At 45.1% G+C, this 26,254-nt stretch overlaps 1 protein-coding gene across 1 annotated transcript in view; it reads right to left on the bottom strand.

Moving 5' to 3' along the window:
- MAP3K19 (mitogen-activated protein kinase kinase kinase 19) overlaps positions 1–26,254 on the bottom strand; it is a 263,793-nt gene that overhangs the window by 222,707 nt on the left and 14,832 nt on the right. The window contains exon 2 of the mRNA XM_086957307.1: positions 22,038–22,103. The gene's annotated coding sequence lies outside the window, so the exon portion shown is untranslated. The remainder of the gene's footprint in view (positions 1–22,037; positions 22,104–26,254) is intronic.

Below are 26,254 nucleotides of genomic sequence, written 5' to 3'. Positions count from 1 at the left end.
TAACTAAACCAGGTAGCTTACTGAATTGCCAATCACCTATTTTTTCGCCTTTCGGGATGAAGCAAGATCCCATGGTCAAACCTTACTCTTGGAGGATTGTGGGAGTAGAACATTAGATGCAGGTTGTATAATAATAACGTGCAATTAATGTTTTTTCGAATCTGCATCGTATGCTTTTTCCAAAGATATAAGCTCTTTATTCAATAGCTGAGTAGGATTGTTTTGTCTAGCCTTCAGTAAACCAAAAATGGAATTGACAGAGTAAGGTGCAGGGAACAGTTTGATCGGTTTCAACATGCAAGGGATCATCTGCATGCAGAAGCAGAATCCGCACAGGAGGGACTTTACATGTGAAGGATCCTGGGGTGGTATCTGCTCTTCACAAGCACAACAGATTAGTCACTTGAGTGACACACTCTTACTCAATTTGAATGTTTTGGTTAATCTAGTTGTCTCGAAGAAACATGGCTCTGGTAATAAGGCAGGCTTTATGCAAAGCACCCTACCTCTTCCTCTTCAGACCCGAGCAACAACAGGATATGTCTATCACAGGATGGATGGATGGATTATTTCCTAGATAACAGAACCTGCTCTTTTAGTGGCACAGCTTTAGTTTAATGTGTCATGCACTGCTGTTATCGCCATAACACCATGTAGCGCCTATCCACACATTTGGCACATCGGAAACAACTGTTTGTCTAAAACTTCCTGCGGATTAATAGCTCAGTGTTCCTCCAGTCTTGCACTGCATGATGCTGTTGAGGTTTGTATGCAAGTGGTTGTTCATCAGTTGGATGAAGAGTGTCCTATATCTTGCTCTGATTGTGCCATTTTGTATCATCAGCCTGTAAGTATTGCATGAGTGGTGTCCATGATTGTAGTTCGCAGGCAAGTGAAATGCTTCACCTCATCCAATGTACTACCATTTTGTCAGCTAAGTTCTTGACATGCTTATGATACTCTTTAGTCCCCAAAGCACTTTCTTTGCTATTTTGATGTTTATTTCCAAGTTGTTCTCCTTGTAGTAATTCACTGCTGCATTAGTTGTTTTGCAGGGCCCTGGAGGTTTTTGAAATTAGGGATGAATCGTCCACATAAAAGAAAATTAGGGGGCATATTATCAGGGACCAGTGTTAAAATTATCTCTGTTTTATCGGCAGGAAACAGCCATAAAACGGTGATAATGGGCTTGATAATACGCCCTTGTTAATTCCCATAGAAGCCCATGTTCTTGTGTTAACATGGGCTTCTATGGGAATTGACAAGAGGGTATTATCAAGCCCATTATCGCCGTTTTATCGGCAGTTTCCTGCCGATAAAACAGCGATAATTTTAACACCGGTCCTTTATAATATGCCCCTTAGGTCGGTTAGTTGCCTCACAGTGTCATTAGAAGCTGCCCACACCACCTCATTCATGCCATTAACATTCAAGTAAGAGGGATATATTACAGTGGCATCACTGGCTGTATTATATATGATTTTATGTAATCAAACAAAACAGTTTAAAAAATGAATACAAGGAGTGCATTGGTGCCAGGTTGTAGCCTTGTTTTTCTCGTTTGTTGGTCTGTAACTCTTTTGTGAATGTGGGCGTCAGATGCCATCTAGGGGCCACAAGGCTTCAACCGTGGCCTTGCCACTGATACAGTGCTTAATTTGAGCTATGGTTTCCGGTGCCCGGCGCCTGCACTTAATTGGCAGTGCCCACAGTATGCCACACGGTGGGCTGTATGCCTGATTTAGAGCGAGCACAACAACAGTTGTTTACTAATTCAATATACGTTAAAAATGACTACTACCTGCCACCTATGCTAATCTTACAGCTTTGGGGGCCTGGGATAGTCTGAATTGTCACACTTGGAGGAGTGTGATGGCTAGAAGCTGGTTTAGTAATGCCATTGGCAGCGCTGGCAGGGTCAATGTGTGGTGTAGGCTGCAGAGGCCTCACGATGAAGGCCCTGGCACTTAATGTTTTAGAAATTAAGCACTGCACTGATGTCTTGCGGAGCAAGTCTAGCCCTACTATGGCTCCGCAAACTCGACCAAGTAGAACCTATTCTACACTTGACTCTAAGGCAGGGAGAGTTAGCTGTCACAGGTTTTTCAGGAGGTAGTGTGGTGTGCTCAAGCTTAGCACTCAACAAACGACCAACAAACAAAATAATTCCAATGTCCCGCCCAGTGCTTCTCTTGTCATAGAAAGTATTGCACAGTTGTACTAAATACTTCATAATTACAATAGTCATGTAAGATAGCATCTCTGAGTGAAATTCTTACTAAATACTTCATAATTACAATAGTCATCTAAGATAGCGTCTCTGAGTGAAATTCTTACTAAATATTTCATAATTACAATAGTCATGTAAGATAGCGTCTCTGAGTGAAATTCTTCCTTAAGTCACAACACCCTCCTTAATCCCTCTGCTAATTGCTGTAGGGTGGTCCCCTAGTCTTTAGTCTTCCCTTTTGGAAATCAGAAGATAATATAAATCAAGCATTGGTGCAGCTCTCGGGCTCACAGTCAAATGCATATTCAGGGCCAGGTTTGTCAAAGGGTTGTGGCGTCCTTGCGTCATGCAAGGTAACGCAAGGGCAATGGAACACTAAAGTCAGATTTACCAAGCCACGCAAGGCCCTGCTATTATGGTAAATCTGGACTAATGCAAGGCCTTCTGTTACTCTGCCCCAAGGGGGCATTCAATGGATGGAGAGTGGGTGTTCTCATGCATCCGTCCATGGATTTTGGCGCATTCCCAGATTTATAATGAATAGGAGACCTGGGAATGTGCCAAAATACTAGTGGAATCAAGATATTCCTGGGCTGGCATAACAAGGAGGAATTATTTCTCCTCAATTTTCCCTCTTTCTGCACGTAGGAAGAGGAAAAAGCCTCAGATGATTGTTTTTGTGCAGGAAGGTGTGCCTTCCTGCACAAAAACAATTCTACCTGCAATACAGGCATCCTTGCACCATGATGCAAGGGTGCCTTGTTAGACTTGGCACCATTGGCGTGGGTCTCCCTTCCATTTTTTTTGTTGCCTCCTGTGTTTTTGCTGGTCTAGACTCTTTGAGCACTTTGCCACTGCTGTTCAGTGCCAAAGTTCAAGTGCTCCCCTTTGTAAATTGTTGTTATGGATTAGTGATTCAATGATTGGTTATTTGATTTACTTGTCAGACACTAGTAGAGTGCACCATGTGTGCCCAGGGCCTGTAAATCAAATGCTGCTGGTGGACTGCTAATAACAAATAGGCTGGCTCTGATCAGTAAGGCTGAGCCTCCAAAATGCAATCAAAAAAAGAAAAATGCCAATACTGATATGTTCTTTTCGAGCACTTTTTCTCTCCTAGGTACAGACGACAGTTCAATACCTGGGGTGGCTATTGAATAGCTGTTTATTCAAAAGTATTCACAAATGAACACCGTTTAAATTTTAGTGCGCCATTTCAGGTTACATTTATAACCATTGGTGAAAGTGAGGACACAACAACAATAAAAACTTAAAACAGATCATCACTCTTCAAGCATATCACATTCAAACCACTTTCATACAAACATCCATAAGATACAAACAAACTGGAATTGAGTAAACCAGTTGAAGAAATAAGGTCAACTGTGTGATTAACCAAGGATTCTTAAGGATTATCAAAATATATATATACACCACTGTGATTTCACTTTTAATTAATTGGTTCTCAAAAACTTATGCCATTATATGGGTGTATATAAACAAAACTGTGTGCCAAATAACTAGGCAACAAGATATCTCCAGTTGACCCTACACGGTCTACGCGTTTCGAATCCTTTATGATTGACGGGATTCTCTTCAGGACCAAAGAAAACTCAATCAGAAGAACAATGAGGATTCTGGAAAAGTAGGAAAGCTCCTCAAAAGGGCGTGTAGGAAGTCCCTATATTCACACCGTTGTAATCATCAATTCAGGCGCAGCAAGCGAGGGTGACCAGGCAGGGTTATTTCAACTGATTTCAAAATGTAGTTCCAACAGATTTATATCGTATGTCCGGCGTCTGTGGTAGGTTAAAAACCGCCGTGCGATAAAGAAGCCGGGTCTCACGCCCGGTGTAAACAGTTCGTCAATCGCGGACTGCAGCACTGATTGTGCCACCCACAGAAGCAGCTTGTAAAATGTGGCTCAGGCTTGCCATTGCAGAGCCTGTGTGCAGTCGGGGACTGCCATGTCAACTTGGCAAGTGCACACACTTGCCAGTCCCTAAACATTCCCTTTTCTACATGTTAGTCACCACTAAGGTAGGCCCAAGGTACCCCTGTGGGCAGGGTGCATTGTATATGAAAGGTAGGACATGCCCTGATGTGTGTGACATGTCATGATAGTGAAATACTGCCAATTTCGTTTTTCACTTTTGCAAGGCTATCGGCTCCCACAGGCCAGTATGGGCAGTTTGTTTATAAGATCTTATAAACATAACTGACCCTGGGAACAAGATAGGAAAATACATTTTAGTATGCCTGATTTCAGAATGTTAACATGCATCTTTTAGTGAGGGTGATTTTTACATTCTGTGTTTGAAAACACCACTTTTAGAATGTAGGTATTTTCTTGCCTAACTATCCAGTGTGCCTCTGCTAGGGTTGTGTATTGCATGTCTGGCTTGTGAGTGACAGGGGCTGGGAGAGGGCTACGGCTCCGGCAGTCTGAGGAGTCAGCGCTGGGCTGAATGGACCTGGGTTGAATTTGGAATAGGGGGAGGAGATTTCCTTTCACCTGCCTGGACCAGTTCTGCTTTCAACAATGCTGTCTCCACCTCCTGCCAGGAAGCTGCACCAGTGAGGCCAGAACTGGTTTTGGCTGGGTATAGACACTCTCTGCCTTCAGAGAACAAAGAATTTGTGTGTATAAAAAGGGGTACCCAGAACCCAGAACTTTATATCACTTCTGGGAAATCAAGAGGAACCTTTGCAGAGGAGAAGAACCCGAGAACCTGAGGAAGATTACTGCCCCTGTGCTGTTTGCTGTTTGCTGTTTGGGGTTGGCTTGCAGTGGTTACTTGTTGCCAAGGAAAGGAGAAAAAGTACTTTGCTGTTTTGCTTTGTCACCTGCTCGAAGAAAAGATCTCCAAGGGCTTGAAACTGAGCTTGCCTCATCCCTGAAGTCTCAGGAACACAAACACTTCACCACCAGCTCCCCTGAATTTCCTTGCTGGAATTCCAATCTGCAAAGAGGTGCCTGCTGCTGTTTAGGACCTCTGGAGACTGTTTGGTGTTGGGAGCTAGAAGTTCGACGCAACGAGGAAGAAGCATGTCACATCAGCACCGATTCCCGACGCATTGCAGAGTAACGGAGAAGACGCGTGCCACATCCGCACCTGGTCCCGATGCATTGCCGAGCCACGGAGAAGAAGCACGCCGCATCCACACCGAGTTCCAACGCATCGCCAAGAAAACCATTCCAACACCTGCCGTGCGGCTGCTAACGTTCACGCATCGTCCGGATTGTCGCATCGCATCAAGCCGCCATTTTGTTACATTGCACTGGATCGTCGCCATACATCGAGGCGCCATCTTGTCGCATCGTAACCGGAACTCAGTAAGAATTAGACGCATCCCCTCCTCTCCGCTAAAGAACAGACGCATCACCTACCCTGCATCGCAGTAAGAAACAGACACATCGCATTCCCCAAAGCAAGGAACTGACGCATCACCTTCCCTGCGACCCTTTTCTTTGCTTTGCGTGACGCATCTAAGGTACTTTGTGGGAAAAGTATTGCATTTACAACTTGCATTGAACTGAACTATTTCTACCGCTTAAGAGCCTTATTTTTGATTACTGTTTGTAGATTTTTGTTGTTTGGACTTGTTTAGATCAAGATTACTTATTTTTCTAAACTGGTGTGGTGTCCATTTGTAGTGTCTTCCCTGTAATACTGTATGTGTTTACAAATGCTTTACACACTGCCTCTGAGATAAGCCTGCCTGCTTGTGCCAATCTACCAAGGGGGTGCGCAGGAGTTATTTTAGGAGTGTATCCCCCTTTCCCGGACTAGAAGCAAGGGTCCCTATTTGGACAAAGGTGCAAACCATTGCTAACTAGAGACCCCCATTTCTAACATGCCTACATTGGCATTAGGCAGCCAAAAGTGCACGAGCACGTGGAGAGAAAAGGAATGTGTCATATAATGTTAAATAAGGCACATTCCTGCCCTAACCTTTTCAAAATACAACAAGGTGATGAAAGGAATGCTCAAATTAATCTTAGCCACAGGCAAACGCTCAGGTCCACATCCCAATCCATCTTTTTTCATCCAGCATACCACCTCAGTTTGAACCCAGACTTGACCCTTCGCCTCATGGGAACAGTCCAGTAAAAACTGCCAAGCCAGGTCCTCCCTAATTCAGAATACAGGCAACCTAGTACCAGTTACACCCTAATAAGGGGTCATCAGACAGGTCAATTCAATTCAATTCATAATCTTTATTCGATGCTTAAAAAGACACCATAAAAGCACATGTACATTATACACACATTAATAACAAATAATTTCTATTAAAAAGAGGATAAATGTTAAAAATTAGCTAAAACTGTGTTACAATTTAGACTGGTGGGGAAAAGGAATTCATTTTTCGGGGATCTGATAATGTTAGAGTCCAATTTCTCTGGTATTTCTTAGCCGAAGTGCTACCCGAATAAAATTTATAATACAGAATAGAGTGTGGGCATCTTCTGCTTCTTGTAGGAACTTCACAGCCAATTTTGCTTGTCTTAACTTTGATTCTTTAAGAATCCCCACTAAAAACTTGCGTCTTGGAACTGAGTAAAAGGAACACAATAAAACAAAGTGAAGGGTATCCTGCGGAGACCTGTTGTCGCAGCCGCAGGTACCCTTCTCTGCCACGGTGTGAGTGAATCCAGGAGGAACCGCAAATAGGTGATGGAGCATGTTGAGTCTGAAACGAGTCATATGATAGCGGTCCTGAGCGTTATACATGACCCTCAGGTATGGTTCCATTCCCTGCTTCGCAGTGAGTTGACAGTAAGAAAAAACAGTAGGTTTATACCTTTCTCTCTCTGTCCTGATCATCCGTAACCGTTCTGGAAAAAGTTTTTTTACCATTGTTTTGCTTTCAACAGTTAGGGCTTCTGGGGATGTGAAAAAGTTTATACAATCAATTTCTTCTAGAGAGTCCTTAACATACTTTAGCCAGGGGATGTTATGTCCTTTATCACGTTTGAGGCAGTCCTTAATGATTTGTCTAGTTAGAGCCGCCTCAGGGTTGGTCCATATTTTGACCCAAGCCAATAGAGGTTTGACTTTAATACGATCTTCTATAAATGGCTCTCCGACTTCCTCGTGAATGACATAGGCCGGGACACTCTGTGGCACTTTCAGGATTCTTCTCAGGAATTTATTTTCTTCTACCTGTATTTGCTGTATTTTTTTATCGATAAAACCCCAGATTTCTGCACCGTAGGTTACCTTCGCACAGCAAATTGATCTATACAAGTTTACTATTTGTTCAGGAGACCACCTTCCTAGTCTTTGGCCGTACCCCATGATGGCTCCTGTTGAGGCCGCCAGTTTTGTTGCGTGTTTCTCCGCCAAAGGTTTAAAGTTAAGAAGGCTGTCGAACAGTACACCCAAATATGTAAAGGTTTTGACCTGGTCAATCTTATGTGAACCAATATGGTAAATAAAATTCCCCTTTTTCGTTGGCCCTGTTGACATGATATAGGATTTTTCCAGGTTTGTTGATAAATCCAGTTTATCCATAAACTCGACAAAACCGTCAATCAGCTTTTGTAGACCTAGGGGGGGTTCTGGCTAGTAGTACCGCGTCGTCGGCATAGATTAGTACCGACACTGCACGGTGGCCAATTTGGGGCGAATCCACCTTTAATTTGAGGAGTTCTTTTTCCAGGGAGTTGATATAAATGGAAAAAAGGAAAGGCGCTAGGATACAGCCCTGCCTCACTCCACTGGTGCAAGCAAAGGGGTCGGTCTTGTTTCCCTCTTGGTTATACCTCACGCTTGCCGATGTAGTCCAGTGAAGGGATTGTAGGGTATCCACAAGGGGTTGATCCACTCCTAACTCTATCAATAGTGACCAGAGTTTTCTTCTGTTTACACGGTCAAAGGCTGCGGAAAGGTCCATGAACCCTATGAAAATGGACCCCTTGCCAGCGATGGTATATTTTGCTGCCAGAAGATATAGGTTCAGACATTGGTCTGTGGTGGATCTGCCCTCCCTAAAGCCATATTGGATGCCTGAGAAAACCTGGTGCTCCACTGCCCATTCCTGCAGACAGTGTAAGATGACTCGCCCCAGTACTTTCGCTGTCACATCGATGAGGGAGATGGGGCGGTAGCATTGAGGGTCGTCACGGTTCCCCTTTTTATAAATCGGTACTATGGTTGCTGTTGACCAGGAACGAGGCAGTCCTGCCACCACTGCCTCATTCAGTACCCTTGTTAGCAACGGGGCCCATAGTTCGATTTTGCTTAGGAAGAGGTCCGGTGGTATTCCGTCCGGGCCAGGTGCTTTGTTTTTGCTAAGCCCTGTTATTCCCATTTCGACTTCTTTCAGGGAAAAATCTAGTTTTCTGGGCTGTGTTAACCTTGGTTCATCACCCTGGGTTGGATGTCCTGTATGGCTATAAAGGCCCTGAAAATGATTCTGCCATTGTTCTGGTAGGATAGTGTTCGTTATTTCCGGTGCTCCTTGGTCCTGGAAGCATGGGGTGTTGATGATTTTCCAAAAACCTGATGTGTCTCGCCTTTCTGCGGCGTCCCTTAAGACCTCCCAGGCTTGAGTTTGTAGGCTCTTTTTGCGAGTGTTTAGGGCTTTTTTATATTCTGATCTATTCTGTTCTATTATAGATTTATCTCTTGGTTTGGCATGAAGGCTGGGTTTCAGCTTTTTATGCGCCTTGGTACAGAGGGAATCGAACCAGCGAGGGGTGGAGGACACTTTGCCAGATTTAGAGGTCGTCAGGAGATTATTTACGTGGCATGCAATTTCTTCAAATGCCCTGACCACTAAAGCTCCTTCCACTCTGGGGTCAAGGCATATGTTTATTGCCTTTAGACCCTTTGATATCAATTTTTTATAGAATTGATCCCCGTCAGTCCTGGCCCACTTAATTCTCCTTCCTTGATCCACTGCCTTTTCTATCACGTCCGTTCTCTTTGGGCCTATTTTAAAATCAAACCCTTTAATGGCAAGTATCAGCGGGTTGTGATCACTAAAGATACTTGCATCAATTATAATTTTACTAATGTTTCTTTTTAGTGGGGGCGAGACTAAGATAAAATCTATATAAGACTGGCAACCTCTACCTCTAAATGTTGGGTTGAGGTCTCCATTTTCACCCAGCTCAACAAGATCCAAGGTGTGGACCAAATTATACCTTTTAGTTAATCTCTCAAGGTCCCATCCCTCTTTTACGTGAGCAAAATGCGGCCCTTTCACTGTGGTGCAGCCTGACCAGTCTTTATTAAATGGTTTTAGTTTGTCACAAAGGTGACAGTTAAAATCCCCCAAGAGTATTAAACTTGGGGGGTTTGGTGTCTTGTTCGAAATAATCAATTTTTCTAAACATGAGTCCAGCTCATTAACTGCTGCACATTTTGCCATTGTACCAGTGGCATTGTACCAGTTAACCAAAAAAAGGTTTAGTCTTTTAAAACGAAACCTTATTACTTGTAAATTGTGTGAGTCCCAGCTAAGATTTGCCCATGTACCCTGGATGTGTAAATTAACATATATTACTAATCCCCCGCTAGCTCTCCCTGATGATGCCTTTCTAGCCGGTACGAAAAAACATTTGTATCCTTCTAGGCTATAGTCGTTTGGCTCAGCAGCCCAAGTTTCCTGCAGGCATATAATTTGAAATTTATTTATATAGTTAAGCCATTCTTGGGATTCAAATTTGGCCGCTAATCCTGCTATATTCCAGGATACAATTCGTAAACTTTCGTAGTTGTCCACCCTGTGTTGTTCTGTTATTCCACTCCCTACATGCACTGCCTGATCTACTTCTATGGTTAATGTATCAGTACGGGGTTGTGGGCTGCTATTAGTGTCAAGTCTGCTTTGTTCATTAATTATCCTATGCTCTAGGGGTTCTGTCAGGTCGCATCTTTCCTTCCTAGTTTCTGCGATCTTTTTGTGACTTCCCTTGCTGTCTGCGAATCCTATGCTATTCACAGCCTCTATTCCCATTCCTATTATCGAGTGTCCTTCCTCCCTTGGTCTTATTGGTATGCCAGGGGAATGTCCCCGTACATGTCAATCGACCTCTTCGAGTGCACTAAACCTGTTCCAGTGTGCATACTGCATTAGAAAGGGATCATGATTTGGGGTCACATGAAATGGCATTTGCCACTGGACCGGACTATATTGGGGTTCCATTTGATAGGTCCTATTTGTCGGGGGTCTGTTTCTCTGCACAGGTCTTTGAGTTGCATAGGGATAAAAGTAAGATAAATGAACAGGGTGGATTTGTGAGTGGGCACTACTGGGGGGTGCGTTGCAAATGAAGTTAACTGCTGCAATGTCTCTAAAATTCACTGTAATTATATCCCCTGCTATAGTTTTTATTCCACTACCAATCCACTCACCCCTACTTACTGACAGAATTTCTCCGTAAATGTTGGGGCGTAGTGGTCTGTGTATTTGTAACCACTGTGCACATTTGTTTTTTAGCTCCACTTGTGTTTCCCTTTTGCCTTCTCTTAATGGGGGGACTCCTGTCAGCACTACTACAAAAGGCAAAGCTTCAGGGGGCAGGTTGATTGTCCTGAAGCGAGTTGATGTTTTTTTGTCCGTAGCCTTTACTGGTGAGGTCGGAATTGTCTTGGGGTTGACTTTTGTGGTTTGATCGATAGTTCCAGCTTTTGTTTGGGCGGTTCCTTGACATGTTTTATTTGTTTGGGGGGTTATTTGACTATTGGTCTTGCCAATCTTCGATGTTGTGATATCATTTTGTGCGTCTTTTAAGTTCATTTGTGGTGCCCTGGGGGGTTGTTTGATGCTGGTTCCATTGTAGGGGTAGCCTTATCTTTTGTTGGTTTTTTGGTTGGGCCCCCATCCTGTTTTACTGTTGTTGGTACTCCATCTTGAGCTGGTTGACCTTTGAGGCCAACACCTTTATTATTTAACAACGATGTTAGCCTGTCGATTTTGGCCATAAGAGGTTTAATCAGCACGGTGATGGTATGTTCAAGGTCCGTTTTTAGATCAGCCACCATGTTGGTGATCCAGCAAGGTATTCCCGCTGTGGGTGGGTTTATAGGTGTCACCAGGTTGTGATTTGTGGTTTTACTTTGGCTTTTCTTTTTTTCGCCATTCAGATCTTCCCTGGGCCCTTTATTTGCATAGTGTTTGTTTTCCTCTTTTTTTTGTGTGAGGCTGTTTGCTCCCTCCTAGTTTCGGTGGGAGCCTGGGCACACGGGAGATCAACAAAGGAGGGAGGTGTGCTGGCCAGACTAATGTCAGGGTCTTCTACGGGGTCTAAAGTGACTACTGATAGGTTAATGGGTGCTTCCTGCGTATCTTGGATGATGGTCACTGGTGGTAGAGACATCCTTCTCTCCGTGTTTGCGATGGCATTAGATACCGCCCCTATTGTTTGTTTCAACATCTTATCGATGGCGATTAAAGTTGGTAGTGGTTGCGGTGGGACCGATTTCAATTTTGTGCTAGATCTAAGTGTGGGCATCTTTGACTTTTTGACTGGCTTCCTCATAGTATGACAAAAGGGATATAGTGTCAATAGCTTAAATAAGCCAGATGATGTAATTCGCAACCAGTTACCTTGTTAGTGCGACGTCTTGGATGTCTTTAGGGGGGTTGCCCAGCCCAGCCTCTTCTGGCCGATGAGGGCCGTAGAGGGCTCGCCCTTTGCCCGGGCTTAGCCCCGGGCGCTCCCGCGGAGCGTGTGTTTGGTCCTTTTATTGTTGTTATCTAAGGCGACCTGGGGGTGTGGCTACCAGGGGGCGCAGACCAGATGACCCAGGTCAGGCAGGGACTCCTGGGAAATGGAGTCCCTGCAGCGCACCGCCCCTGATGTGATGTCTCCTCAGCCCCAGGCACAGATCAGCTGGTGTCCAGATAGCGGCAGTCAGCAAGCCGCGCAGCAGCGCCCGCGAAGCGGGTGCTGCAAGTCGTTGACGCGGTGGTAGAGGGAAAACGGCAACAGCGTCCCAAGCAGGGTCTCCTCAGCAGCGTCCCAGGTAGTGCTCCTCAGCGTTTGGTTTTTTTGAAATTAGGTTCCCAGGTATAGATTGATTCCAGTGGCATAATGAGCAGAGGACCCAAGTCTGGGCCTATTCATCGCACTTAGGGTGTCAACTGCAACAACAACAAGGTGGTAGATGGAATGCTTGAATTAATTTCAACCACTGAAAATCGCACAAGCCTGCATCCCAATCCATATTTTTTTGCCCACCATGCTACCTCAGCTTTGATGCAGTCATATGCAAACCAGCCTTGACTCTGCTCCTCAATGTAACAGTCCTGTCTTAAATGCCAAGCCAGGTCCTCCATGAACCGGAATACAAGCAACCTAGGTCTGGTCTCACCCTGATATGGGCTCATCAGCCAGGTATAGCTTCATCCCAGTTGCATAGTAAGCACAGGACCCACGTTGGGCATCCCTTTAAACTTAGGGCGTCAACTTCTAGAACAAAAGATGATGGATTGAATGCTTGAATTAATCTCAGCAACTGGAAATAGCTTGGGCCGCATTCCAGTCTATCTTTTTTCTCCCACCATGCCACCGCATTTTGGAGCCAGGCATATGCAAATCAGCTAGTTGCAGCTCCGATTGGGCCAATGGCAGTCACAGCAGTTGCTGTCCATATCGGGTCAGAGGTAAGTGCTGCCCGACAGGGCATATGTTAATCACAATACTTGCAGCCCTATCCAGGCCACCAATGATCACAGTAGTTTTAGCTCTCATCCAGGACTCCGATGATAACAGAGATGCAGCCCTGACTGGGCCTATGATGATCATTGCAGACTGGTTCCTGCTAGGATCCTAGATGAGAGGCCAAGAGAGGCTATTGGACACACAGGTCCTCCTTAGCTTGTTCTCGTGCAGTCAACTCTCTCTGGATGTTCCATACTTATGGGGGACACAGTGAGTCTCTCTCCTCCTGGACCGTCTCTCCTCATGCAGGCCCAGGCAGACTTCTTACCTCCCTCAACAGGTAGCCAGGCTTCTAGGTGCTTCAGAGCAGGTCATCTGCTCCTCCAGCAGAAACTGCAGACTTCAGGTGATGCCCCCTCACCTCTGGCACAGTAATCTTTTGAGTACTAAGCACAGCATTCTCTTCCCTAGCCATAGAGGACTGCAACAAAGTGTGGTGGTATAAGACCTATTTTTATACACAACTTCTATACAGTTTATGTGGCTCCGCTGTCTCAAATTGAAGAATGGGTTGAGGTGGTTATTCTTTTAATATTACTCATCTGGCTGTTCTATCAGACTGCCTTTATATACAGTGATGCCTCTGACCAGAGGTAGCACTGGTCCTAAAGCACCCACAACAAATGTACAAATATGTCTGAGGTTTCTGGAGCTCGCTATCATCAGCACAACTGAAAGATTACTCAGAGACTAACTGAAGGGCAAGCCTCACCTTCAAACGTTCTCACCTCTCACACCAGGTTCTGCTGTTGCCCGATTACTCCTAGCATTCACCAAATATTAGTGATCAGAGAGTCTAATCATCTGCTCCATGCTAACAAAAGGCCTCATGGAATTTCTATTTGTAGCTCTGTCTCCATTCTCCTCACATCGGTGCATGGTTTTCCTCCCTCCTGCTAAAGGAATGCAGGCATTACACTTCCACTGTCTGGAAGAACAGTCCTCGCTCTCATTCTTGTGCTATGGCATGCCAGGGGCATCCAAAATGGATCCCATTGGTCACTCAGGCTCACGCTTACACACTATTTATCACCATGCATGGACTGCACACACTGCACATGTACACACACTTGACATGCACACAAGATGTCAGCAGAAGGTTACGCCTATGCACATATTAGCATAACTTTACACAAGTGGGCCTGTGGGCCTCACTTCCATTGACACAGATAAAAATGCCTGGTCACACTACTGAGCATGGTATCCACCACCACTGTTTTATGCGCTATACCTAAAACAGGGATGGTATCCACGGCCCACAATGATGGCAACCTTGATGCGTCCTTCTAGGTCCCAGGACAGGAACAGGACCGCTCATTGTCAGGGACAGGACTTACGCCTACTTGCACATGCTTAGATTATTGTTATCACTGAGCTCAAATAAAAGTCATGAAGGGACATATCTATTAATCTTTCATGCAGCGCAGCAAGCCACCTTGCTATGTTGCGATGAGTAAAAGGGAAAGGGCGGGAATGCACTGTATTTAACATTATACAGCACAGAAGGGGCACCTTCCTTCACAAAACCCTCCTGAGAGCCATTTTCCTCCTTGAAGTTGAAGTTGAAGTTAAGATACTTATTAAGCGCACGACTACCAGGCAGTTTCTTGGCGCTGAGGATACAGACCCAGGGGAGCTAGGGAAGCACACTAGGGCAGAAAGGCTTGTGAAAACAAAAAGGTCTTCAATGCTTTGCGAAACTGAGGGTAAGAAGCAGAAGATCTAACAGTAGGGGGAAGGGAGTTCCAAAAGGTGGGGGCAAGGATGGAAAACCTAACGCCCCCAAGTTTCTTCTTCCTAAAACGAGGAACGGAAAGAAGGGACGGGGTAGAGGAGCGCAGCTCTCTGCTCGGAGTGTAGATTTTAATCTCAGAATTGATAAAGGCTGGAGCAGTGCCTGCACGGGCCTGAAAAGTTGTGCAGCCCATCTTGAAGAGGGCGCGTTCCCGAATAGGGAGCCAATGCAGGGCCTTGAGTAAGGGAGTGACATGGTGTGATTTAGAGAGATTATAAATGAGTCGGGCAGCTTGAATTTGGACCAGTTGAAGGCGCCGAAGATCATAAGCAGGAACACCAGTGTACAAAATGTTGCCATAGTCAAGACGTGACATGACCATGGCCAAAAGAATAAGTTTTAAGGCGGAGAAGGAAAAGAACTGTGATATCTTACAGATAGTGCGGAGAGTCAAAAAACAAGATGAGACCACAGAGCTAATCTGGGAGTGCAAGGTGAGGTGACTATTGAGTTTTATCCCTAGTGTTTTAACTGAGGGAGAGGGTGAGGGAGAGGTACCCAGAGAGGGGGGCCAAAACAAAGGGGTCCAGGGACTGGAGCTGCCACCTTTAAGTACCAATTCGGTTTTATCAGGGTTTAACTTAAGGTGATTGCAGTTCATCCAGTCCCTGATGAAGATCATAACAGATTGGAAATTGTGAATGGACTCAAGGGAAGAGGAAAGGGTAAAGATGAGCTGGAGGTCATCAGCATAATTGAATACCGTGACCTCCATCTGCTGTAGGGCAAAAATGAGGGGAAAAATATATAAATTAAAAAGAAGAGGGGAGAGGGAGGAGCCTTGAGGAACACCACATGGGACTTTGCGTGAGGGCGCAGAAAAGTCGGCCAGATGGACGGCCTGCGTGCGGTCCTTCAAAAAGCAGGTGAGCCAGGCCAGGGCAGGCCCCCCTATGCCAGCCGCCTCGACACGGGTAAGAAGGATGGAATGATCAACTGTGTCGAAGGCGGCGGACAAATCAAGGAAGACCAGCGCCTGGGGCAGATTGGCATCCATCCCCTCTCTGAGCTTGTCCATAACAGAAAGAACTACCATTTTGGTAGAATGGGACGGGCAAAAGCCCGCCTGGCAGGGGGCTAAGCAGCCACTGCCCTCAACAAACACACTAAGAACTTTAGTGACGTGGCATTCTAGGACTTTGCCCAGGAATGGGAGAAGGGAAATGGGGCGGTAGTTAGAAAGGGAAGTGGGATCTGCACCGGGTTTCTTTAATATAGGGATTATTGTAGCTGACTTATGATAGTCCTGGACAATGCCCTGCGCTAGAGAGTCATTGAGGAAAATAAGGGGGGGCAGAGGGCAGGCAGAAAAAATCTGTCTCAGGATATGTGCGGGGCAGATGTCAGAAGGGGATCCTGACTTGATCCTGGCAAGCAGAAGCAGGAAAGTTTCCCTTGTCAAAGGGGGTATTTGGTCGAAATGAGACAGGTTGGGCGGGGATGGGGATCAAGGAAGGAAGAGGAGGGTAGTGGTATGTTTGACTTAATGGTTCTGATTTTCTCAATAAAGTAATCATTGAGAGAATCACAGAACAGAGGGATTGGAAGGGGATGGTTTGAGAGTGACTCTATCTGAAGAAGCCAGCACCTGGACAATGGCAAAAATTTCCCTAGGCTGGTTTTCTGCCGAGAGAATTTTAGAAGAAAAGTAGTCGATCTTAGCAAGGAGAATAGCTTTTTTGTATTCAAGAGTAAGAATATACTGCAAATTAAGCATGGGGCAATAGGCGCGTCTCCGGGCGCGTTCTGCTTGCCGCACAGTGAGTTTTTTCTCCTTGAGCTCGGTGTTAAACCATCTGTTTACATCATGAGCGTGTCTGGTTCTGACGCGTCTGAGTGGGGCCACTTGGTCACATGCTCTGGAAAGCCATTTATTAATTGTGTCTACTTGGGACGAGGGGGGTAGCTCTTTAAGGTTAGGACACAAGGCTAAAAGAGAAGAGCATAGGGAAGCCACATCTACATGATTCCAGTTTCGCGCTCAAGTGTTTCTGGGAAGGGGAGGTCTTTTAGCAAGACTTTGGTCAAAGAAAAAAGAGACCAAAGAGTAATCGGACCAAGAGCAGGGGGAAATAGCTGGGGAGGAGACAGGAACATTGCGTGACCAAAGCTGGTCCAAGATGTGGCCGCGGGCATGGGTAGGAACGTGGATATTTGATGAAAAATGTAAGCTGAGGAGAAGTTTGGTGAATTCTTTCGACATAGAATCCTCAAAAGGGTCAGAGGGCCAAAAATTGAGGTCACCAAGCACGAGGACAGATGAGTTGTTTACTGCTAGGGTAGCCAACAATTCCTGAACAGCGGGAATAAAATGCAACATTGGCTGAGGGGGGCGATAGATAAGTACACAGGTGAGGGGAATTTGGAAGGAGGCAGAACGAACAACTAAGCAGTCGACTGCCATAATGGGGGGGATTGATAGCGGTTGGAAGTGGAGTTCCGAGCGGACAATCAAAGCAACGCCGCCTCCGACCTTCCCCACAGGCCGATCTGAGCGTAAGACGTAGTAAGAGGAGAGGAGAGCCGCTAACACATTAGGCAGGGAGTCAGGGCAGAACCAGGTTTCTTTAAGAAACAGAAGATCTGGTTTATGGGTGTCTAGAAAAAAAACAATTCCAAATAGTGCTTAAGAGCAGACCTAATGTTGAGGAGAAAAGCTGAAATGGCAGGGGCGGAACGCAGTGGGGGAGAGGGTCCCAATGTGGTGATGGGGAGGGAGCTCACTGATGGCATATTTAAGGGAAAAGAGGGAGTGGAGTTGGATTGGCTAAGGCCAAGTTTATCAATATGGGCAGTAGTGGAGGCGCTCAGTGGCCAGGGGCCTTGGCACGAGCTAAGTTCTTCCGGGGAATAGGTTACTAAACGGGCATAGTGAGGTGCCCCTAGCCCCGGCCGGCCGCGGACGGGCGCAGACGGGCGCAGTCGGGCTTGCCTTTGGTGCGCCACCGGCGCGCCCGCTGCGCGAGCGCATGTGCCCAAACTAAATAGGTCAGAAGAGCGTGAACACTAGAGCGCTGACCTATGTGGGCGAAAGTGACGTCTTTAAAATGGTGCTCAGTCCCCCCGTCAGCCCTCCAATTACAAGCGGCACAACAGCCGTGTCGGAACGAGGCTAGGGGAGCGAGTAAACAGAGCAGGTAAGGAAAAGAGAAACAATAAATCAGGGAAGTGCATTTTAAAAATCGTAGCGTCATACAAAGAAAGCAGCACACAGCATGCCCAGCCAACAACCTCCCTCTGCCACTGGGGTTAGTTGTATCCACTGCGCGTGTGCATGGGCCCAAACTAAATAGGTCAGAAGAGCGCGAACACTAGAGCGCTGACCGATGTGGGCGAAAGTGACGTCTTTAAAATGGTGCTCGCAGCCCCGTCAGCCCTCCGATTACAAGCGGCACAACAGCCGTGTCGGAACGAGGCTAGGGGAGCGAGTAAACAGAGCAGGTAAGGCAAAGAGAAACAATAAATCAGGGAAGTGCGTTTTAAAAATTGTAGCGTCATACAAAGAAAGCAGCACACAGCATGCCCAGCCAACAACCTCCCTCTGCCACCGGGGTTAGTTGTATCCCCCTTCTGTGTGTGCAGCAGAATTCAGCAAACATAGAAAGAGGAAAAAAACGAGCAGCAATAAAAATATTTCTCTATGTTATGCCGCACCTGGGGAGGCATAGCATTTTGACACATTCTCACATCTACCACTAATGTTAATCTGGTAATGCACCAACGTCCATGGGTTGATGCATGGGAACACTCACACTCCACCCATAGAATGCCTTCCTGCTGCTAAGTAAAGCAAGGCAGCGATTTGCACTGCCTTGCATAACCATAGATTTAGCAAGGCATACAGGGCCAAGATACATGACCTTGGTTGGCTTGATACATATCACTTGGCATCTCATCCTCTCCTGGGTTGTTGCGCGAGGAGACCTGGGCGTGCTGGACGATTGTTGCAGTACCTGTGCCCACTGATTGGGAGATGCCTACCATTGTGGGGCCGTTTTTGTCTCAATGACGAGCTTTATTTTTCAAATGGCTCTAATTGTCTCAGCCCCAGCGTTTTCGACCGGATCTTAAGATGGCCACCCTAACACTTCCCTTCTGGGCCATAGAGATTCATGGGGACTGACTGAATCCGCGGATTTTGCGGATTTTCGGTAAATTCGCAATCCGCGAGATTCACGAATTTCCCGCAAAATACGCGAGCGGAATGGATTGGGTCAAAAGTTCAAGCTGACTTTTGTAACTCTTTTAGAATGGCGCCGGCAAGCTGCCAGTGCCATTCTAAAATAGTTACAAAAGTCTGCTTCAACAGGAAGCTCTAATAGATAAAGTAAAGCAGGTGCTCGAGCTGAAGGTCAAATTCAGTTACACAATCATTAATCACCCCAAACTTGGGGTGATTAATGATTGTGTAACTTAATTTGACCTTCAACTCGAGCACCTGCTTTACTTTATCTATTAGAGCTTCCTGTTGAAGCTCTTTGTAGCTATTTTAGAATGGCGCTGGCAGCTGGCCGGCGCCATTCTAAGAGGGGCTGAGGGCAGAAAGGCACAAAAGTGGGACAGAGGGCAGAAGGGGATAAAAAATGAGTGGGGCAGAGGGCAGAAGGGCACAGAAACGAGTGGTACAGAGGGCAGAAGGGAATAAAAAACGAGAGGGTGGCAGTGATTAACCAGGCAACAAAAAAAAAACCCGCGAACACGCAAAGCGCCCTGCGAACACCCACGAACACGCAAAGTGCACTGCGAACACCCGCGAACACGCAAAAATTAAAAAATCTGCAAATTCGCACGAATTCGCGAATTTTGTGGATTGCGAATTCGCAAATCCACAAATTCGCGGATCGCGAATTCACAAAATTCGCCCATGCTTACAATTGACTTGTACTCCCCTGTCTGAGTTCTATAAAACAGATGTCCTTTTGATATTACAATTCCATCAGTGGCCTCTTTGCTATATCATACATATGATGCACTGCACTAAAGTATGTGCAGTGCATCGCTCGAGGATTAATATGTATCACATTTAGGTTAACTAGATCACCACCTGTATCCCAAAGCATATATCCAGCATACGACTTCCATCTTAGAAATCCTTGTCATGAAGTAGATTAGTCCAAATAAGCAAACGAAGTCAATGGCAGTGAGAATGCATTCTTTTGTTGAATTAACCCATAGAGTTGATCGTACATGGTTAGTCCTAGCAATCCTATTTGAAACTGCAATTTGTAACAGTGATAAATTTCATTTTCGACAGTAAAAATAAGTTTTGTGTTTATAATCTGCATTTAGGATGTCACCGTTTTCAGGCATTGAAATTATTCCACTTGGCATTTTCATTTTCGCCCTACAGTGTTTTAAAACATGGAATACTGCATTCCTGGTGTTTTGTATATTTCGCTGGCACGTGCCAAGTTTTGTAGTGAGGCGAATCTCCTCACCTATTTTTTTTTTAATTATAATTTTGTCTCATTCAACAGATTGCCTTTCATGTATTTGACTTGAATTGACTGTATTTTGGTGATGTGAGATCGTGTACATCTTACCTTTGTCTATGTGTTGATTGCTAAAGAGCACTTATATTCATACAACGTCTTATATAGTTACCAGGACCCTCGCCTCGCTATTTACTTCACAGTGGTGGCGATCCATTTTGGATTGTGAAAATGATACATTGACAGCGCCACAATGGATTTACCTCACATCGTGAAAAAGGGAGAAAAACAAGATAGCTTTCTTTTCTTTCTGATTTGAAAAATATGACTAACATCCAGAAACTAATTTCGTGTTAGCATCTCCCCTTTTTTTGACACTCTTCTTCCAGGGTAGGTCCGGCTACCCTAGAGTTGGCAGAAGTGCTTACTTTGTAAAAGAATAAGTGCTGGAGCCCAAAGTGTGTTCTCAGAAGCCCCCTTCTGGCGCTATCGATGCCGAATGCCAAGGCTGCACAGTCTTGAGTCCACCTCACATCCCTAGAATCCACCATCGGACACTCCTTGCCCCTTTATCTCATCCTTAAGGGTTCTTTGTCTTGTCTGCTTTCTCTTTGTCATTGTTTTTCTGTCGTTCTCTTCCTCCTTCTATCCTGCTTGCGTGTTCTCTCTCTTTCACTTGGGTAAAGTCTGTCGAAGAAAAATAAGTACTGTTCTTCGAACGTGACCTTGGGCCCCGCCTGCAAGCACAAGTTCACGTTAATTATTGGTTGCATCCTCTGCTGTGTTCTTCGTGTGGGGCAGGCACATTCTCCTTTGAGGGAATGTTCTAGAAAGCACGGCTGAAATCGAACTGTCTGGAACATGCTGTTCATGGTGGTGCTTTTATAAGAGGGGGCGAGGCAGGTTCTAATCTTCCCTCACACCTTCTGCTTTGGCGGTGGCACAGGACTGCCAGTCAGCCTCATGTGGCATTTGCTTTTCTTCGAATGGAGCAGAGACTGAGATCTTTGTACTTGGCTGAACAGGCCAGAAGTCCCTTCCCTTTGAATGGTCGCAGGACCCAGAATCCTACCACCCACATCCACAAAGACAAACAACCTGGGAGTTCTATTTGATGACAGCGCGTGCTTTTCAACCCAAATCAATTCTCTGGTCAAGGGAGTAAAGTTGCGTTCATTGTTCCTCTAAAAGGTCTTGTCCTCACACCATGAAACCCACTTAGTGGCACGGATGAGATTTTTAATATTGGCAAGCCGGATTACTTTAATACGATATATACCGGACTTTAAAAATATTGCCCAGTAAATACAACTGCAGACTAATGCAGCTAGACTGAGCCTAAGCCGCCTCAAGCCTGAGCTGGTAAAGCCTGAATCGAAAATATCTCGCTGGCTTCCAGCAGAAGAGAGAATCAAGTTTAAAGGTCTTTGTCTGCTAGATTAAACATATTTGATGTAATGCCAATGGTAGATTCCAAATCTTGCCCCTCACTACATCCCAACCAAGAATCTCCTGTCTGATACATGGCATCTGGTCACTCAACAAACACTCCAAGAGGCAAAACTGGAAAGACAGAACACTAGGAGTTCAAGGCCCAAAAATATAAAATCCTCTGAGCCGACCCCTCAGGGCTGAAATTAACTATTTCTTCTTGAGAAAATTCCCCAAAATTACCTTGAGCTATTAAGAATAACTTTTGACTAAACCAGAAAATGGACGGTAGCATGTGAGGACCATCTGATAGGGACCATGCTCTGTAGATATTTGGACTCCTGCAGATTCTCAATCATGGACCTTGCATATGGTCTGTATAGCACGCTGAAGTATCTGTGAGTGGCGTGTATTACTCAATAAAACTTCCAAAAACAATATACAAACAAATGGTAAACTCTCAATAGCTCCTTGGCTCCAAGCTTCTAGTCAACCTCAGTTTATGGAGATCTGGAGTAAGCATCCTCAAGAGCTCTAGGAGTCAATGAAAGAGAGGAGGCACAGTTGTCACCTCTAACCACTCATGGGTAGTAAGCACTATATAAATACAATTGCAATCACTGGTCCAGGAAAGTGGCTGCATCCCTTTGGCTTCTTTTTTAGGTCAAGCTTTCGAGACCTCTTGTTATAAACTTTAGTATATACTTTAGTATATATACTTTAGTATATTCTTATAAGTGTATGTACCTTATGGGCTTTTGGGATTAGCCCTAGGACTTGTCTGCTTCCGCTTAGGGACTTTTTTCTGTTCAACTGCCTCTATTTAACTCTCTTTATAGAACACGACCAGCAGACGTCAGTAAAATATCAGAATTGCTTTCTGATGAGGGACTTTCTATTTTTTAATTTTTCTGGCAACTGCCTCTATTTTACTTTCTTGATAGAAAACGACCAGCAGAGGTCAGTAAAATACCAGAATCACTTTTCCATAGAAATTTTCTTCCAAGAGCACCTGTAGACAATAATATATTTGTCAAATCTTGTATTTTCAGTGATATGACCACCGAAGGCCCTGCTTTATTATTAAACCCAGAGCTTTGGACTATACGATTTACAGCTGAAAGGCAATATTTCTCTCCATGTGTTCCCATACCTGGCATGTCACACAGTTTGGTGCTTACTTTTCCTCCATGTTAAAGAACAGTAGATGTTTCAGCATCCAGGCTAATGTGCTGCATAGCTAAATACATATAAGGTCCCAAAGGCGAGACTGATTGCATTGCAAATGCTTGTTGATTTTGTCATCCATTTCTGGCGCTGGACATACATCTGAAGTTGATTGTGTTGTTTCTGCATGGTTAAACTGACACCTGATTGATTATCTCCTGGTGATGCCAGGAAAGAGTTCTCTTTTAAAGTGAGTTGCCAACATTTGTATAGAGCACTTCTGCCTGCTGTATGAGGTTGTAGTGTGTTATCTTCCTCTGACCACTAGTTTGGTAGTGCAATGTACCACCTGGTATTCTTCGTATCAAGACATTCATCCAAATTCACATAAACTAGTAGTTTGCCCTGTGTCTCGCCATTTGTGAGGTGTAGTCATGCTCTCCTTTGGTCAGCATACACCAGAAAGAATGTGTATATCTCTCGCATCCTCTTTATAGAAGAGGCCCCACTGGATGATACAGTAGTTGCTCATAATAGTGTATCCTATTGAAACTCTCAGCTATCCCCTTGAGGCTACATGTGTCATGGAGTCATCAAATGGAACTCCCCCAGCCTGCAATAACCACAGTAAACACTCCCCGAGGGGTGAAGTGAGTCCTCTTGCTCCTAATGACCGACTGACCTCCCATATCAACCATTGACAGCTTTTAGCTGTCTGTTGTTCAAGATATGTTGTGTACAGTATCCATACTTAAAGTTGGCTTGGGTAACCCCATTGCTTACCATTTGGTGGCTTTCCTATCTGGCTCATTGTCTTGATTCTTATTTGATGGCTTTCCTTTCTCCTCTTATCAATGTCCCACCCCTGGTGCATCGCTGCTTTAACATACATTTGATTGGATAACCTGTATCCTTCTACTGCTCATTCAAGGAACTACTCTTTACTTTTCAGTGGAGCACTCCATGGGAAAGCATAGGTTTTCTTGCTCACTGACCATGTGCTGCTTCCCCCTCACATCACCCTCTGCACTTTCCCTATTGCTACCCACCCCTCCCAGCTTGTTAACAAAAGCACTGAAAAAGGTATATTTTACCACGACTAAAGTAAAGAACAGTTTTTTCATATTATTATTGTATTTCCTGCCTTCCACGCATTGCATGAAAGCCCAGTCCTTGCTACACAAAGGCAACATTTATGGCACTGGGAGAGTGGCAGGCCACTGTACTAACTTAGCCTGCCTCAGGCCTCCAGGGCCTACAAGCTCATGAATACCCCATCGGGTCATTAGCCGCGCTTCATAAATCCTGATTGATTGACGTATAAGGTGTACTTAGAGTGATTGTAGTAATGTCACTTCTCCTGGTAAGCTTTCTCGTTCCTTTAGTATAGCTCACTGGTCTTCGTTTTTGTTAGAGCCATCCTTCTGTAGTGGTTAATGCCCGTTTTCTGATGCTGGAAGCACCGGGACGCCCCTTTGTTGGGGCAGCTGTGTGCTATATAAGCTCTGATAACATAACATAACATAACATAACATAACATAACATAAACCTGCTACCTATGATGCTGCAGAACACCAAATGGTGTGGGCATTTATTCCAGTTCCTAGTCATGTGGCAAAGTAAATGGCACGATTTTCCATTAAATTCTAACATGTCCTCGGACAGCTCTATCAAGTACCTACAAATAAAATTCTGCGTAATTTTTAGGCTGGATCACGTGCAACAGACTTTTTAAGTTCTGTTCAGAACTCGATATTTGAAAAATAAGTATTGGCATTTATAATGATTACAAATATTGAAATCAGTATTCACTTTTAAGAAACTATAAGATATGTTTTGGTTTCCCTCCAGTATTTTAAAATTAATTTGTTCATTTACTGTTTTCAGTCAATCTTGACAAACAAACATTGACAAAGCCAATAACTTAACACTTCCATTACAAAAGGCAATGTCTATTAGTAGTGTAATTTAATGTATTATTCAAAACATACATAGAATATGCTTTGGCACCACCCAGGGGGGTAGTTCTCTGTCACGTCATGCCATTGGCTGTTTGGTTTATAATTCTACCCCCTAGAATTTTTGCATGGATTTTACCTTCCATTTTTTTAACACTTGTTATTCCTGCTATCATCTGAATATGTTAATTGGCACACAGTGTTAACCTTTTAAAAACATTATCATGGGTATAATCAGTATGGAATGATTTGAAATAACAAACAATGTTAAACTGACTATGTCATCATCTATCAGAAATATTGGTTAAGGGCTCAATGTATTGTTGTTGTAACAAAACCAATTTGGGACAGTGAAACATAACATGTCACTGTTTCTATTCAATTACTACAGCTGTGACAGACGCTAGCATTTCTTGTAATAGCTGCCCAACCTGCCAAGCGTCCTAGGGTTGATCAATACCAAAAACTGAATAACACAAACTGCCTTCTCACTGTCTCATATTATATCCAGATAAGCCAGTGGCATAATAATAGTCCTTGTAGCCCACGTGGTGCGGGGGGCTCCCGAGCTCTAAGGGCACCCTCCTCAAGCACTGTGCACGGATGGCAGGCCTTTGACCTGAGAGCTCCTGGCTGGGTGCAGAGCATGGGGGGGGGGCCATCAGGTTTATCTACGCCACTGAGATAAGCCACATAATTCTAGCCAAACACAGTGCAATGGCATGTGTAGAACTGTTGGACAGGTAAAGTAGCATGATCTGCTGACTCACTGGAAGCAATGTTTATCATATTTTTAAGCCTAACAAATGGAGGTTGATGACTGATGGAAAACATACCTGCCAACTCAAACAGCGTCACCATTTGTCACACAATATCGTCTCCCTTTACGCGGTCAAAACGGTGTGGAGCCGATGTCACACAATGGCAGGAAAAAAGAGCAGGATACCACTGCAAAGAGTGGATTTCTAGCTCGTTCGTTTTTAGGTCTCGCCTAGCGTTGCTGCGCACATGCCCAGCTCGCTCTGCGAGATTTATTGCTAATGAGTACTTTTAGAAAAGGGCTTTAAGCCACGCCGCTCATTTCCAGTGGCTGGCATCACCGTGTATGCTAAACGGTGGCCTGCCATTGGAAATGAGCTATCTGTGTTGCCTCCCTTTGTCTTTTTGGGCCGGTCCACCCGGACTGGTTCACCGGCATAACAGCTGTTGTGACGAAGTTTCTCATCAGAAGCTTCGTCACTCTGCCTTGCATGCGCCAGTACGGCTATCTGATCGGGCGCTGTGAGAATGCTCTTCATATGGTAACGGGCTTGTTAGCTACTGCTGCTGGTCACATCGGTTTTCCAGTTCCGGCATATCCGAGATTCTTCTTCCTGCTTCCAGCATCTGGGGAGGTGGCCGACCGCTTGAGGAGTGCCATCCCTGCAGAGTAAGCTCCGCTCCGTGCAAGCACTGCGGCTGCACTCAGCCACTGCAGGGTTGTCCCCACGGGAGCACTGCGGAAGTGGCTCAGCTAGAGTTGAGTGCAGCTTGCGGGCTTCCCAGTGTGCCCCGCATGCA

This window comes from Lissotriton vulgaris, chromosome 2_1 (assembly GCF_964263255.1).
Source record: "Lissotriton vulgaris chromosome 2_1, aLisVul1.2, whole genome shotgun sequence".
NCBI classification, from domain to species: domain Eukaryota; kingdom Metazoa; phylum Chordata; class Amphibia; order Caudata; family Salamandridae; genus Lissotriton; species Lissotriton vulgaris.
Note: the sequence above shows the minus strand (reverse complement) of the source record. Positions and strands in the feature narration are given on the sequence as shown.